Genomic DNA, 12500 nt, shown 5'->3' on the forward strand with positions numbered 1-12500 from the left:
ATAATAGTCTAAGGTTCAATGTGCACATCAGTTGGATCTGCAGATCAGCTTCTCTTGAAGTCACAAGCCTCCAACTTGTTGATCCTCACAGAATTCTTACACCATACAAATCTCAGATCAAATCTTATCTCGAGTATGCTTCGCTGGCCTTGACTTCTACTGCACTCACCAGCTTCAGGCTTATCCAAGATGTAAACAATCCCTTTCACACCGACTCGCTGGAACGTCGTTGCGACATTAGGGCTCTAACAGTGCTCCATAAGCCTCAGGTGCAGCAGGTACCATTTGTCCGAGAGAGAAGTATGGGGATGGTACACTCTAGTAGGCTCCTGGTTGAAGTTCCGAGGTCCCGGTCTAGCCAACACCAGTGCGTCTTCTATGCTAGAGCAGCCCGACTGTGGAACTTATTCACCTCCACCATCGATGTCGACGAAATCAGAGAGCGGCATACCACTGGCGGTCAGAGATACCAATACCCCTAAATTTGCTATGCACTCATGGTGCCACATGATGCACTAATGTATATATCTATACTATAAATCACTATTATTTGTATTGTGTCGTACGTTTCAGTTATGACTTTTAATCAAACATACAGGTTTTAACTTATGTAATATACTAATATCTCTAAATTAAGATGTTTGGAGAGAGAGAGAGAGAGAGAGAGAGAGAGAGAGAGAGAGAGAGAGAGAGAGAGAGAGAGAGAGAGAGAGAGAGAGAGAGAGAGAGAGAGAGAGAGAGAGAGAGAGGTGCGTATTCAGAAACGTATAACACATATATGATATTCAGTATATAAATAGTAAATCTAAATCATAGACAGCGTTTTTTTATACTGCGCTCACATTATGTACCGAGTCAGATAATCAACTGAGGGTAAAAATGTCAATAGCATGGGTATGCTTAAGCAAGAATCTACTACAGAAAATAGTGAAAAAAGGAAAAATTGCATAACTGATATCAAGAATATGTAATAGTAGTAGTAGCAAAGCTAATGACAATAAAGACAACAGCAGGAGGAACCACAATAATAAAGATGATGATATTGGTGATGGTGTTGTTGTTGTTGTTGGTGGTGATGGTGTTGTTGTTGGTGGTGGTGATAACGGCATACATGATGGAAAATCAATAAATAAAGCCAAACCAAACAAACCAGCCCTAATATTAACCCCAGTCTCCCGAAACCAGGAACTCTATCCCCTCCGGCCTGGACAGAGGTTCGAGATGAATAGTGGACACTGCCCCGAGGCCAACGCAGGATCCGTAGTAGATCGGGGATGGATTCGTGGTGGGGGAATGGGGGGAAGCGAGGATGAAGGGCTCTTTTGTTTGTCTGCCAATTTCTTTTTTATTTTCTTTCTTTATTCATTTATTCTCTCTCTCTCACTCTTTCCTCTCTCTCTCTCGCTCTCAATCTCGCTCTTGCTCTCGCTCTCTCTCTCTCTTCCTCGCTCGCTCACTCACTCACTCCCCTGACTCACTCTAGAGAGACAGAGAGTAAAACAAAATAAAGACCCTGTTTACAGACTAATGAAGCGACCAAAGAAAAGTTCAGGCTGTAAAGGGAATCTGCGGACTTGAAACCCGCAGTTCCCTAAGACCTGGCTACTTACTGTTTATACTTGTATTCTTCTCTTTCATTTTACGTTTTTTTGTTTTGTTTTAAATAACGTGCTGATGATGGTGATAGTGTTGATGACAATGTCGATTTCAACGGCGATGACGATGATGTCGATGATGATAATGGTAATGCATAACTCCCCTCTATTTCACCAATGGTATATTCATAAAAAGCGGTTGATAAATAAATAGACAGAGGGAAAGACAGGTAATCAGACGGACAGATAGATGGATGGATGGATATATATATATATATATATATATATATATATATATATATATATAAATATATAAATATATATATATAAATAAATATATATATATAAATATTTATATATAGATACATATATATATATATATATATATATATATATATGTATATGTATGTATATATATATATATATATATATATATATTATATATATATATATATATATATATATATGTAAAGAGAGAGATAGCGGGGGGGGGGGGGGGTATTTGTGTGTGTGTGAGAGAGAGAGAAATTACCAGAGGATGAGGAACAGGAAGAGTGGTAGAAGGAGGAGGGAATGTATATCATTTGCAATAGCAATAGGAATGATGATGATAAAAAGGAGGGGGGGTAGAGAAACCTTAAACGAAATGTAATATAGCTTGTTTCTCTAAAAAATCTGCATTGAATAAATAAGTGACCACCACACGTAACAGTAGCGGTAGTAAATTGTATCGCCATCAATAGAGACAAATCACCCACCCGTGTTACGACTGTTACAAGCTCAGCTCTTTGGGGCTTCCGGAATACAATCAGCAACTGCAGAATCACAGCATCACTAGGAGAGTCAGCATCTGAATCAGTAATAACGTCAAGCGGATCAAGAGTAGAATCAGCAGGAATGTCGTTAGCAAGAGAATAAGTATAAACATCGGGAGTACAGTAGAATCAGCAGTAATGTCAGGAGCAGCGCCGTGGAGCGTCCGCCAACCTGGCGATGATGGCCTGGTCTTGGTTGACTGCGACGCAGTTTCTCCACAGAGGTACTGCGTGCCGGGTGTGGTAGGTACGGGGGAGGGAGGGGGAGGGGGGTTCGGAGGAGGGAAGTAAGGGGAGAGAGAAATGAGGAACCTGGTGAGTGTGGGGGAACGGAAGGGATAAGGGTAGATGAAAGAACGGGTAGGGGAGGTGGGTGGGAAGGAGGTAGGGAGTGAGTAAAGAAGGAAGCAAAGAAGGAAGAGGGAGAGATAGGGATGGGGGAGGAGAGAAAAGAAGAGAAAGAGAGAGAGGAGTAAGGGGAGAGAGAACTGAGGAACCTGGGAAGTGAGGCGAACGGAAGGGATAAAGGTAATTGAAAGAACGAGTAGAGGAGGTGGGTGGGAATGAGGGAGGGAGTAAAGAAGGAAGGAAAGAAGGAAGAGGGAGAGAGAGAGGGATGGGGAAGGAGAGAAAAGAAGAGAAAGAGAGAGAGGAGAGGAGAGAAGACAAACGAAGGAAAGAGAAGAGAAAAGCGAAACACCCTCCGAGCTGGAGAGAAGGAGAAAGAAATCCAAGAGAGAGAGAGAGAGAGCGCGCAAAGGAAGGGGAACAAAGTGACTGCAACTGCATGGTTGGAGAGAATCTGCACGGCGTAGAGGAATGTCACCCTGGGCGAGCAAGGGTCCGGGCGAGGGAGGGAGCCTCGGCGTAACTCTTAAAGAGAGTAATCAGCATCAGACTAAGGAGGAGTGTTAGGAAGGGAATCTTTTGGGAGGGATGTTAGGATGGAAAGGCATTAGGAGGGGAATATGTTAGGCAGAGGACGGTTAGGAAGGGAATGTTTGGGAGAGGATGCTGTTAGGAAGGGAATGTTAGGGAGAGGATGCTGTTAGGAAGGGAATATGTTTGGGAGAAGACTCTGTTAGGAAGGGAATGTTTGGGAGAGGACGCTGTTAGGAAGGGAATGTTAGGGAGAGGACGCTGTTAGAAAGGGAATATGTTTGGGAGAGGGCGCTGTTAGAAAGGGAATGTTAGGGAGAAGACGCTGTTAGAAAGGGAATGTTAGGGAGAGGACGCTGTTAGGAAGGGAATGTTAGGGAGAAGACGCTGTTAGAAAGGGAATGTTAGGGAGAGGACGCTGTTAGGAAGGGAATGTTAGGGAGAGGACGCTGTTAGGAAGGGAATGTTAGGGAGAGGACGCTGTTAGGAAGGGAATGTTAGGGAGAGGATGCTGTTAGGAAGGGAATGTTAGGGAGAAGACGCTGTTAGAAAGGGAATGTTAGGGAGAGGACGCTGTTAGGAAGGGAATGTTAGGGAGAGGACGCTGTTAGAAAGGGAATGTTAGGGAGAGGACGCTGTTAGGAAGGGAATGTTAGGGAGAAGACGCTGTTAGAAAGGGAATGTTAGGGAGAGGACGCTGTTAGAAAGGGAATGTTATGAAGAGAACACTGTTAGGAAGGGAATGTTAGGGAGAAGACGCTGTTAGGAAGGGAATGTTAGGGAGAAGACGCTGTTAGAAAGGGAATGTTAGGGAGAGGACGCTGTTAGAAAGGGAATGTTAGGGAGAGGGCGCTGTTAGGAAGGGAATGTTAGGGAGAGGACGCTGTTAGGAAGGGAATGTTAGGGAGAGGACGCTGTTAGAAAGGGAATGTTAGGGAGAGGACGCTGTTAGGAAGGGAATGTTATGAAGAGAACACTGTTAGGAAGGGAATGTTAGGGAGAGGACGCTGTTAGGAAGGGAATGTTAGGGAGAGGACGCTGTTAGAAAGGGAATGTTAGGGAGAGGACGCTGTTAGAAAGGGAATGTTATGAAGAGAACACTGTTAGAAAGGGAATGTTAGGGAGAAGACGCTGTTAGAAAGGGAATGTTAGGGAGAGGACGCTGTTAGAAAGGGAATGTTATGAAGAGAACACTGTTAGAAAGGGAATGTTAGGGAGATGACGCTGTTAGAAAGGGAATGTTAGGGAGAAGACGCTGTTAGAAAGGGAATATGTTTGGGAGAGGGCGCTGTTAGAAAGGGAATGTTAGGGAGAAGACGCTGTTAGAAAGGGAATGTTAGGGAGAGGACGCTGTTAGAAAGGGAATATGTTTGGGAGAGGACGCTGTTAGGAAGGGAATGTTATGAAGAGAACACTGTTAGGAAGGGAATGTTAGGGAGAAGACGCTGTTAGAAAGGGAATGTTAGGGAGAGGACGCTGTTAGAAAGGGAATGTTAGGGAGAGGACGCTGTTAGGAAGGGAATGTTATGAAGAGAACACTGTTAGGAAGGGAATGTTAGGGAGAGGACGCTGTTAGGAAGGGAATGTTAGGGAGAGGACGCTGTTAGAAAGGGAATGTTAGGGAGAGGACGCTGTTAGAAAGGGAATGTTATGAAGAGAACACTGTTAGAAAGGGAATGTTAGGGAGAAGACGCTGTTAGAAAGGGAATGTTAGGGAGAGGACGCTGTTAGGAAGGGAATGTTATGAAGAGAACACTGTTAGGAAGGGAATGTTAGGGAGAGGATGCTGTTAGGAAGGGAATGTTAGGGAGAGGACGCTGTTAGAAAGGGAATGTTAGGGAGAGGACGCTGTTAGGAAGGGAATGTTATGAAGAGAACACTGTTAGAAAGGGAATGTTAGGGAGAAGACGCTGTTAGAAAGGGAATGTTATGAAGAGAACACTGTTAGGAAGGGAATGTTAGGGAGAGGACGCTGTTAGGAAGGGAATGTTAGGGAGAAGACGCTGTTAGAAAGGGAATGTTAGGGAGAGGACGCTGTTAGGAAGGGAATGTTAGGGAGAGGACGCTGTTAGGAAGGGAATGTTAGGGAGAAGACGCTGTTAGAAAGGGAATGTTAGGGAGAGGACGCTGTTAGGAAGGGAATGTTATGAAGAGAACACTGTTAGAAAGGGAATGTTAGGGAGAAGACGCTGTTAGAAAGGGAATGTTAGGGAGAGGACGCTGTTAGAAAGGGAATGTTATGAAGAGAACACTGTTAGAAAGGGAATGTTAGGGAGAAGACGCTGTTAGAAAGGGAATGTTAGGGAGAGGATGCTGTTAGAAAGGGAATGTTATGAAGAGAACACTGTTAGAAAGGGAATGTTAGGGAGATGACGCTGTTAGAAAGGGAATGTTAGGGAGAAGACGCTGTTAGAAAGGGAATATGTTTGGGAGAGGGCGCTGTTAGAAAGGGAATGTTAGGGAGAAGACGCTGTTAGAAAGGGAATGTTAGGGAGAGGACGCTGTTAGAAAGGGAATGTTATGAAGAGAACACTGTTAGAAAGGGAATGTTAGGGAGAAGACGCTGTTAGAAAGGGAATGTTAGGGAGAGGACGCTGTTAGAAAGGGAATGTTATGAAGAGAACACTGTTAGGAAGGGAATATGTTACGAAAACGCCGCTGTTTGAACGTGAATTCACTAAGGAAAGGAAGCGATCCGAAAGGGGATATGTTAGGAAAAGGACAAGTAGGCAGGGAATATGTCAGGAAAAAGAAGCCGTTAGAGACGAGTGGACTCAGAGTTGAAAAGCCGAGTGCCAATATTTTGGAAGAGGGCAATCTGTGATAAGAACACTTGTTCAAAAAAAGTCAATATTTGACATAGAAGGCGTATGAAATAGAAATAGGAGGATTTTACTGATGAAACTGGAACGGACTGGAAATTGAAACTGAAATTAAAACCTTTTATTTAACGCAAACTATTCACGTTAGCAACGGTACGATACGTTTATGATTTTCAGATGGGAGTTTCCAAAGCGTGAAAGGATATATAGGGAAATAATAATACAAATAACCTACTTAGGATTTGAATTAGTTCATTTATACATACATATACATAATATAATAGAATAGCACATAGTCTGCAGACATAACAATAAAGAAAAAAAAATTAACAACTACGTCATTCAGAAAAAATATATATATAAACGAGAATAAGGCACAATGTATATTATTATGCGTTAGATAATGTTGAATAAAAGGTCAGCGAGGAAAAATAAACTCATAATGCATAAAGACACCGCTACAGTGTCGACCGTATCTTTACAGTTTAGTGCTATTCTTGATAGACGCGACGCTATTCCTAATGCTTAAACCATAGAAACTTTAAAGCCTTACGACCGTGGTAAATAAGCAGATTTTTTAAAGACAAAAGTCAGTGGCTGAGGAAAGTATATATATATTTTTTTAGTCTCTTAGATTAAATGAGAATGTTAGCGGTAACATACTAGAAAAAAATGCGAGAGAGAAAAATGATGAATAAGCATCTGAGAATGAAAGTGGCTAGTCGAAATTTACAATGATTCGGTGAATCTGTCAATGCAAAAAGCTGAGAATAGACAACATAGGCGGCTGCATGCCAAGAAGTAATAACCCTAGCAAAAGTGTCCATGACAAGTATGGAAACGAAGGTGGTGAGAGAACGAGAGAAAGTGAAAGAGAGTGAGAGAGAGAGTGTGTTTTTTTTTTCAGTGTGTTGTGGGAGAGGAGAGAGAGAGAGAGGAGAGAGAGAGAGAAGAGGAGGAGGAGATGGAGAGAGAGACTGGCGAGAGAGAGGAGAGTGATCGAGGGAGGAGTGTTTGGAGATGATGGGGAAGATGAGAGAGGAGAGATTGAGAGAGAGAGTGAGGGAGAGTGTGAGAAGGAAGAGAGAGAGAGAGAGAGGAGGGGGCGCGGATAGCGGAAGAGGGGAAGGGAAGGAAGAAAACGGACAAAATCGTTAGAAACAGGTCCTCCGCTCGCTGGCAACAGCGCCGCAACAGAATCATCAAGACTAAAGATGATACAGTTCGAGGATTAAGACATAACACCAGAGAAAAAGAATAATCTTCCTCTTCCTCTCTCTTTTTTATATATATATATATATATATATATATATATATATATATAATACTAAATCTTTGTTATAATAGGGAGGGGTTAGGGGAAGTTGTATATATGGTTACACTCAACTTGTATATAAAATGTATATAAATACATAATATTATGTGATATATTATATATGTAATTTATATATATCAACCAAAAAATAAGGGAAATATGTAAATATCTATCTACAATCTCACTATCAATCTATATAGACATATATTAAATGTAAAAATAACATTGTGTATATAGAACTAATATTATATATATATATATATATCTAAATATATATAATCTATATATATAATATCCATCATCCAACACAAAATCAGTAAGTTATCTACCAATGTTATCACCTTTATAATTTCTTTTCTTTTGTGCCGACAGCAGTCACGTGGAATGCGATGCCCTCCTCTTTCAACATAATGACGAGGCACTCCCTTCCCACTTGACGAGCACTTTAACGGCGCACTGGCTGTGAGTGACAGCGAAACGGACGGTGGCGACGAATGACAAGCAGCGTGACGTGATGATACATTTTGACGTGGTACTAGCAAGTGAGTGACAAATCAAAAACTCAAAAGAATGAGAAGATAAAAATAAACTATTGTTAACGGATTTCCCATTCGGATGACGCCACATTCCCAAGAGAAATACCACAGCACCTGAACTAGATTATTATCGGGAACTATTGGGTACTCGAGTAGTTACCATATCATCTACCTCGGATGCTTTTCTTTTTTTCGCGGCCGTAGCGGCGGCGCCAATGCCAAATCCCCTCATTCGCAAGAGGTTACATTTCGTGAAGGAAGTATTGATTACGGGAGGATGACCGGGTGTGTGGACTAGCATACCGGGAGAGTGAAGGCGAGCTTTGAACAGGCGACTGGCAAGAAGGCAACAGCCTTTGATCGCCTGTCGTATGGAAGCGGTAATCCCAACCTGTGGATGAGAAACACATCACCGTCCTCATGTTTTTCTTTTCTTTTTTCTTCCCACCTCCTCCTCTGCCATCTTCTTTTCCCTCCCTCGTTTCCGCCTAATCTTTTCTTTTCTTTCTTCTTCTTTCTTCCTCATGTATCGTTCTGTCCTTCTTTTTCTCCCCTTTTTTTTCTTGCTCCTCTGTTTCCTCCTTTACACCCACCCTTCTCAATATTCTTCTTCTTTTATTTCTCATATCCCCGTCTCGTCTCCCTCTCTTCCTTTCTCCCCTTATTTTTTCCCCTTTCTCTCCTTCTTCGTCCTCTCTCCACACTTCTCTTCTCTTTTTCATCGCCATCAATCCACACCCCCCCTCTACATTGTTCCTCTTTCCTCTTGCTACAGGAACGGAGCCATCTTACACGAGCGACATAGGACAATTCCCCTGGCGAAGTTCCAGGGTTCAAGGGATCAGATTTCGAACGGTTTTTACTCCGAGGAAAAACGGCAAAGCAAAACTAAAATTGAGGAAAAGGCCATTCACCCAAGCAATAATCATCTTCCCAGATTAAATATCCCTTTTGATGGCGAACATATTTGAAAATTCACCATAAAACTATCGCATGAAAATAATTGGCAACCCAAAATGCACTTGACGGACCGCAAAACTTTCAAGCGAAGGAGGAGGCCCCCTTTGTCCTTTTTGCAAGTTGTAGACAGAATTAGGAGACTAACAAAAACTCGCATCACCGCCGCTGAAATAGTATATAAATATAAATATATATATATATATTAATAATATATATATATATTTATGTGTGTGTGTGTGGTTGTGTGTGTGTGAGTGTGTGTACCCTGTGTGTGTGTGTGTGTTGTTGTTTGTGGTGTGTTGTGTTGTGTGTGTGTGTGTGGTGGGGGTGTTCTGTGTGTGTGTGTGTGTTTGGTGTGTTGGTGTGTGTGTGTGTTGGTGTGTGTGTGTGTGTGTGTGTGTGTGGTGTTTGTGTTTGTTTTGGTTTGTGTGTGTGTGTGGGTGGGGGGTGTGTGTGTTGGTGTGTGGAGGTGTGTGTGTTGTGAGTGTGTGTGTGTGTGTTTGTGTGTTGGTGGTTTGGTGGTATATAATTTCTATATTATTTAATAATATATATATTATATAATATGGTGTGTGGTTTGTCTGTGTGTGTGTGTGTGTGTGTGTGTGTGTGTGTGTGTGGTGTGTGTGTGTGAGTGTGTGTGGTGGGTGTGTTTTGTGGTGTGTTGTGTTTGTGGTGGTGTGTGTGTGTGGGTGGGTGGGTGGGGTGTTTGTGTGTGTGTGGTTGTGTGTGTGTGTGTGTGTGTGTGTGAGGGGTGTTTGTGTGTGTGTGGTTGTGTGTGTGAGTGTGTGTGTGTTGTGTGGTTGTGTGGGTGTGTGTGGTGTGTGTGTTTGTGTTTGGGGTGTTGTGTGAGTGTGTGTGTGGTGTTGGTGTGTGTGGTGGTTGGTGGGGTGTGTGTGGTGTGTGTGTTTGTTTTTGTGTTTGTGTGGTGTGTGTGTGGTAGTGTGGGGTGGGTGTTTGTGTGTGTGTGTGGGTTTGTGTGGTGGTGTGGTGGTTGTGTGGTTTGTGTGTTGTGTTGTGTGTGGTTGTGTGGTGTGTGTGTTGTGTGTGTGGTGTGTGTGTGGTGTGTGTTGGTGTGTAGTGTGTGTGTGTGTTTGAGTGGTGTGTGTTGTTGTGTTTGTGTGTTTTTTGTGTCTTGTGGTGTGTTTTGGTGTGTTTTGTGTGTTGTGTGAGTTGTGTGTGTGTGGTGTGTGTGTGTGTGTGTGTGTGTGTTGTTGTGTGTGGTTGAGTGTGTGTGTGGTTTGTGTGTGTTGTGTGTGTGTGTGTGTGTTGTGTTGTGTGGTATTTGTTGGGAGTGTGTTGTGTGTGGTGTGTTTGTGGAGTGTGTTTGTGTGTGATTTGTGTTTTTAGTGTGTGTGTGGGGGAAAAAGTTTTGGTGGGTGTGTGGTGTGTGTGTGTTCATGGTGTTTTGTGTTTGTGTGTGTTTTTGTGTGTGTGTTTGGGTTTTGGTGTTTTTGTGTGTTGTTTTGTGTTTTTTTGTGGTTGTTTGTTGATATTTTTTTTTTTAATTTTATTTTTATTTTTTATTTTTTTAATTTTTTTTATATTATTTATTATTATTTATTTATTTGATATATTTTTTTTTTAAAATTTTTTTTTTTTTTTTATTTTTTTTTTTATATTTTTTAATATAATTATTTATTTTTAAATTTTTTATTTTTAATTGTTATAATATTTATATATTATTATATTATTTTTATTATTTTTTATTTTTATATGTGTGTTGGGGGGGGGTGTGTGTGGATTATTGTGATCTAGTTTTGTTTTAGTTTTTGTTAGATTTTAGTTTTATATTTTTTTTAGTTTTTTTGGTGGGGGAGGTTTTTTTTTAGAGTTATTTTAGTTTGTGTCGTACTTGTTTGTGATTGTTGTGAGTTCTGTGATTTAAAACTCCACTCTATACAACTCTTTCCTCTCTCCTTTTTTTATATATATTATTTTATATATATATATTTATATATTTTTAAATATATATATATATTATATATATATTTTAATATTAATTTTTATATATATTATTTTTTATTTTTTATATTTATTTATATATATATATATTTATATATATTTATTATTTTATATATTTTTTTATATATTTTTATATATTTTTTATGTATATATATATATATTATTTTTATATACATATACATATATATATTTTTTTTTTTTATACACACACACACAAACACACACACACATTATATAAATATAGATATATATATATTTTTTTATTATTTTATATATATATTTATATATATATATTTATTATATTTAGATATATATATCATTAATATATAAATATATTTTTTTATGTATATATATATAATATAATTTATTTATATATTTATTATATAAAATATTTTTTATATATTTATATATAAAATTTATTTATATAAATATTTTTATATAATATTTTTTTAATTAATTATATATTATATATATATATTTTTTATTTATATATATTTTTTATATTATTATATTATATTTGTGTGTGTGTGTGTGTGTGTGTGTGTGTGTGTGGTGTGTGTGTGTGTGTGTGTTTATATTTAATTTTTTTATATTTTATATATATATATATATATAATTATATATCTATATATATATGTATATATATTTTTTTTTTTTTTTACACAACACAAAACATATATTAATTTAGATGGGTGATAGATAGAGAACATGTTAGAAAGGGAATGTTTGAAGAGAACACTGTTAGAAAGGAATGTTATGAAGAGAACATGTTAGAAAGGGAATATGTTTGGGAGAGGATGCTGTTAGAAGGGAATATGTTTGGGAGAGGACGCTGTTAGAAGGGAATGTTATGAAGGAACACTGTTAGAAAGGGAATGTTATGAAGGAGAACACTGTTAGAAGGGAATATGTTTGGAGAGGGCGCTGTTAGAAAGGGTATGTTAGGGAGAGACGCTGTTAGAAAGGGAATTGTTAGGGGAGAGGATGCTGTTAGGAAGGGAATGTTAGGGAGAGGATGCTGTTAGGAAGGGATGTTATGAAGAGAACCACTGTTAGAAAGGGAATGTTTGAAGAGAACACTGTTTAGAAAGGGAATGTTTGAAGAGAACACTGTTAGAAAGGGAATATGTTTGGGAGAGGACGCTGTTTAGGAAGGGAATGTTCTGAAGAGAACACTGTTAGAAAGGGATTGTTAGGGGAGAGGATGCTGTTAGGAAGGGAATGTTATGAAGAGAACACTGTTAGGAAGGGATGTTATGAAGAGAACACTGTTTAGAAAGGGAATGTTAGGGAGAGGTCGCTGTTAGGAAGGGATTGTTATGAAGAGAACCACTGTTAGAAAGGGAATTGTTTGGGAGAGGATGCTGTTAGAAGGGAATGTTAGGGAGTGGATGCTGTTAGAAAGGGAATGTTTGAAGAGAACACTGTTAGAAAGGGAATGTTTGAAGAGAACACTGTTAGAAAGGGAATGTTATGAAGAGAACACTGTTAGAAAGGAATGTTAGGGAGATGACGCTGTTAGAAAGGGAATGTTCGGGAGAGGATGCTGTTAGGAAGGGAATGTTCTGAAGAGAACACTGTTTAGAAAGGGAATGTTCGGGAGAGGATGCTGT

At 39.6% G+C, this 12500-nt stretch overlaps 1 long non-coding RNA gene across 1 annotated transcript in view; it reads right to left on the bottom strand.

The window, feature by feature from the left end:
- LOC147470734 (uncharacterized) overlaps positions 1 to 12500 on the bottom strand; it is a 217198-nt gene that overhangs the window by 155046 nt on the left and 49652 nt on the right. The window lies entirely within an intron of this gene.

Source organism: Penaeus japonicus, unplaced genomic scaffold (assembly GCF_977035675.1).
Source record: "Penaeus japonicus unplaced genomic scaffold, GWHDUDI00000001_assembly GWHDUDI00000012, whole genome shotgun sequence".
NCBI lineage: Eukaryota > Metazoa > Arthropoda > Malacostraca > Decapoda > Penaeidae > Penaeus > Penaeus japonicus.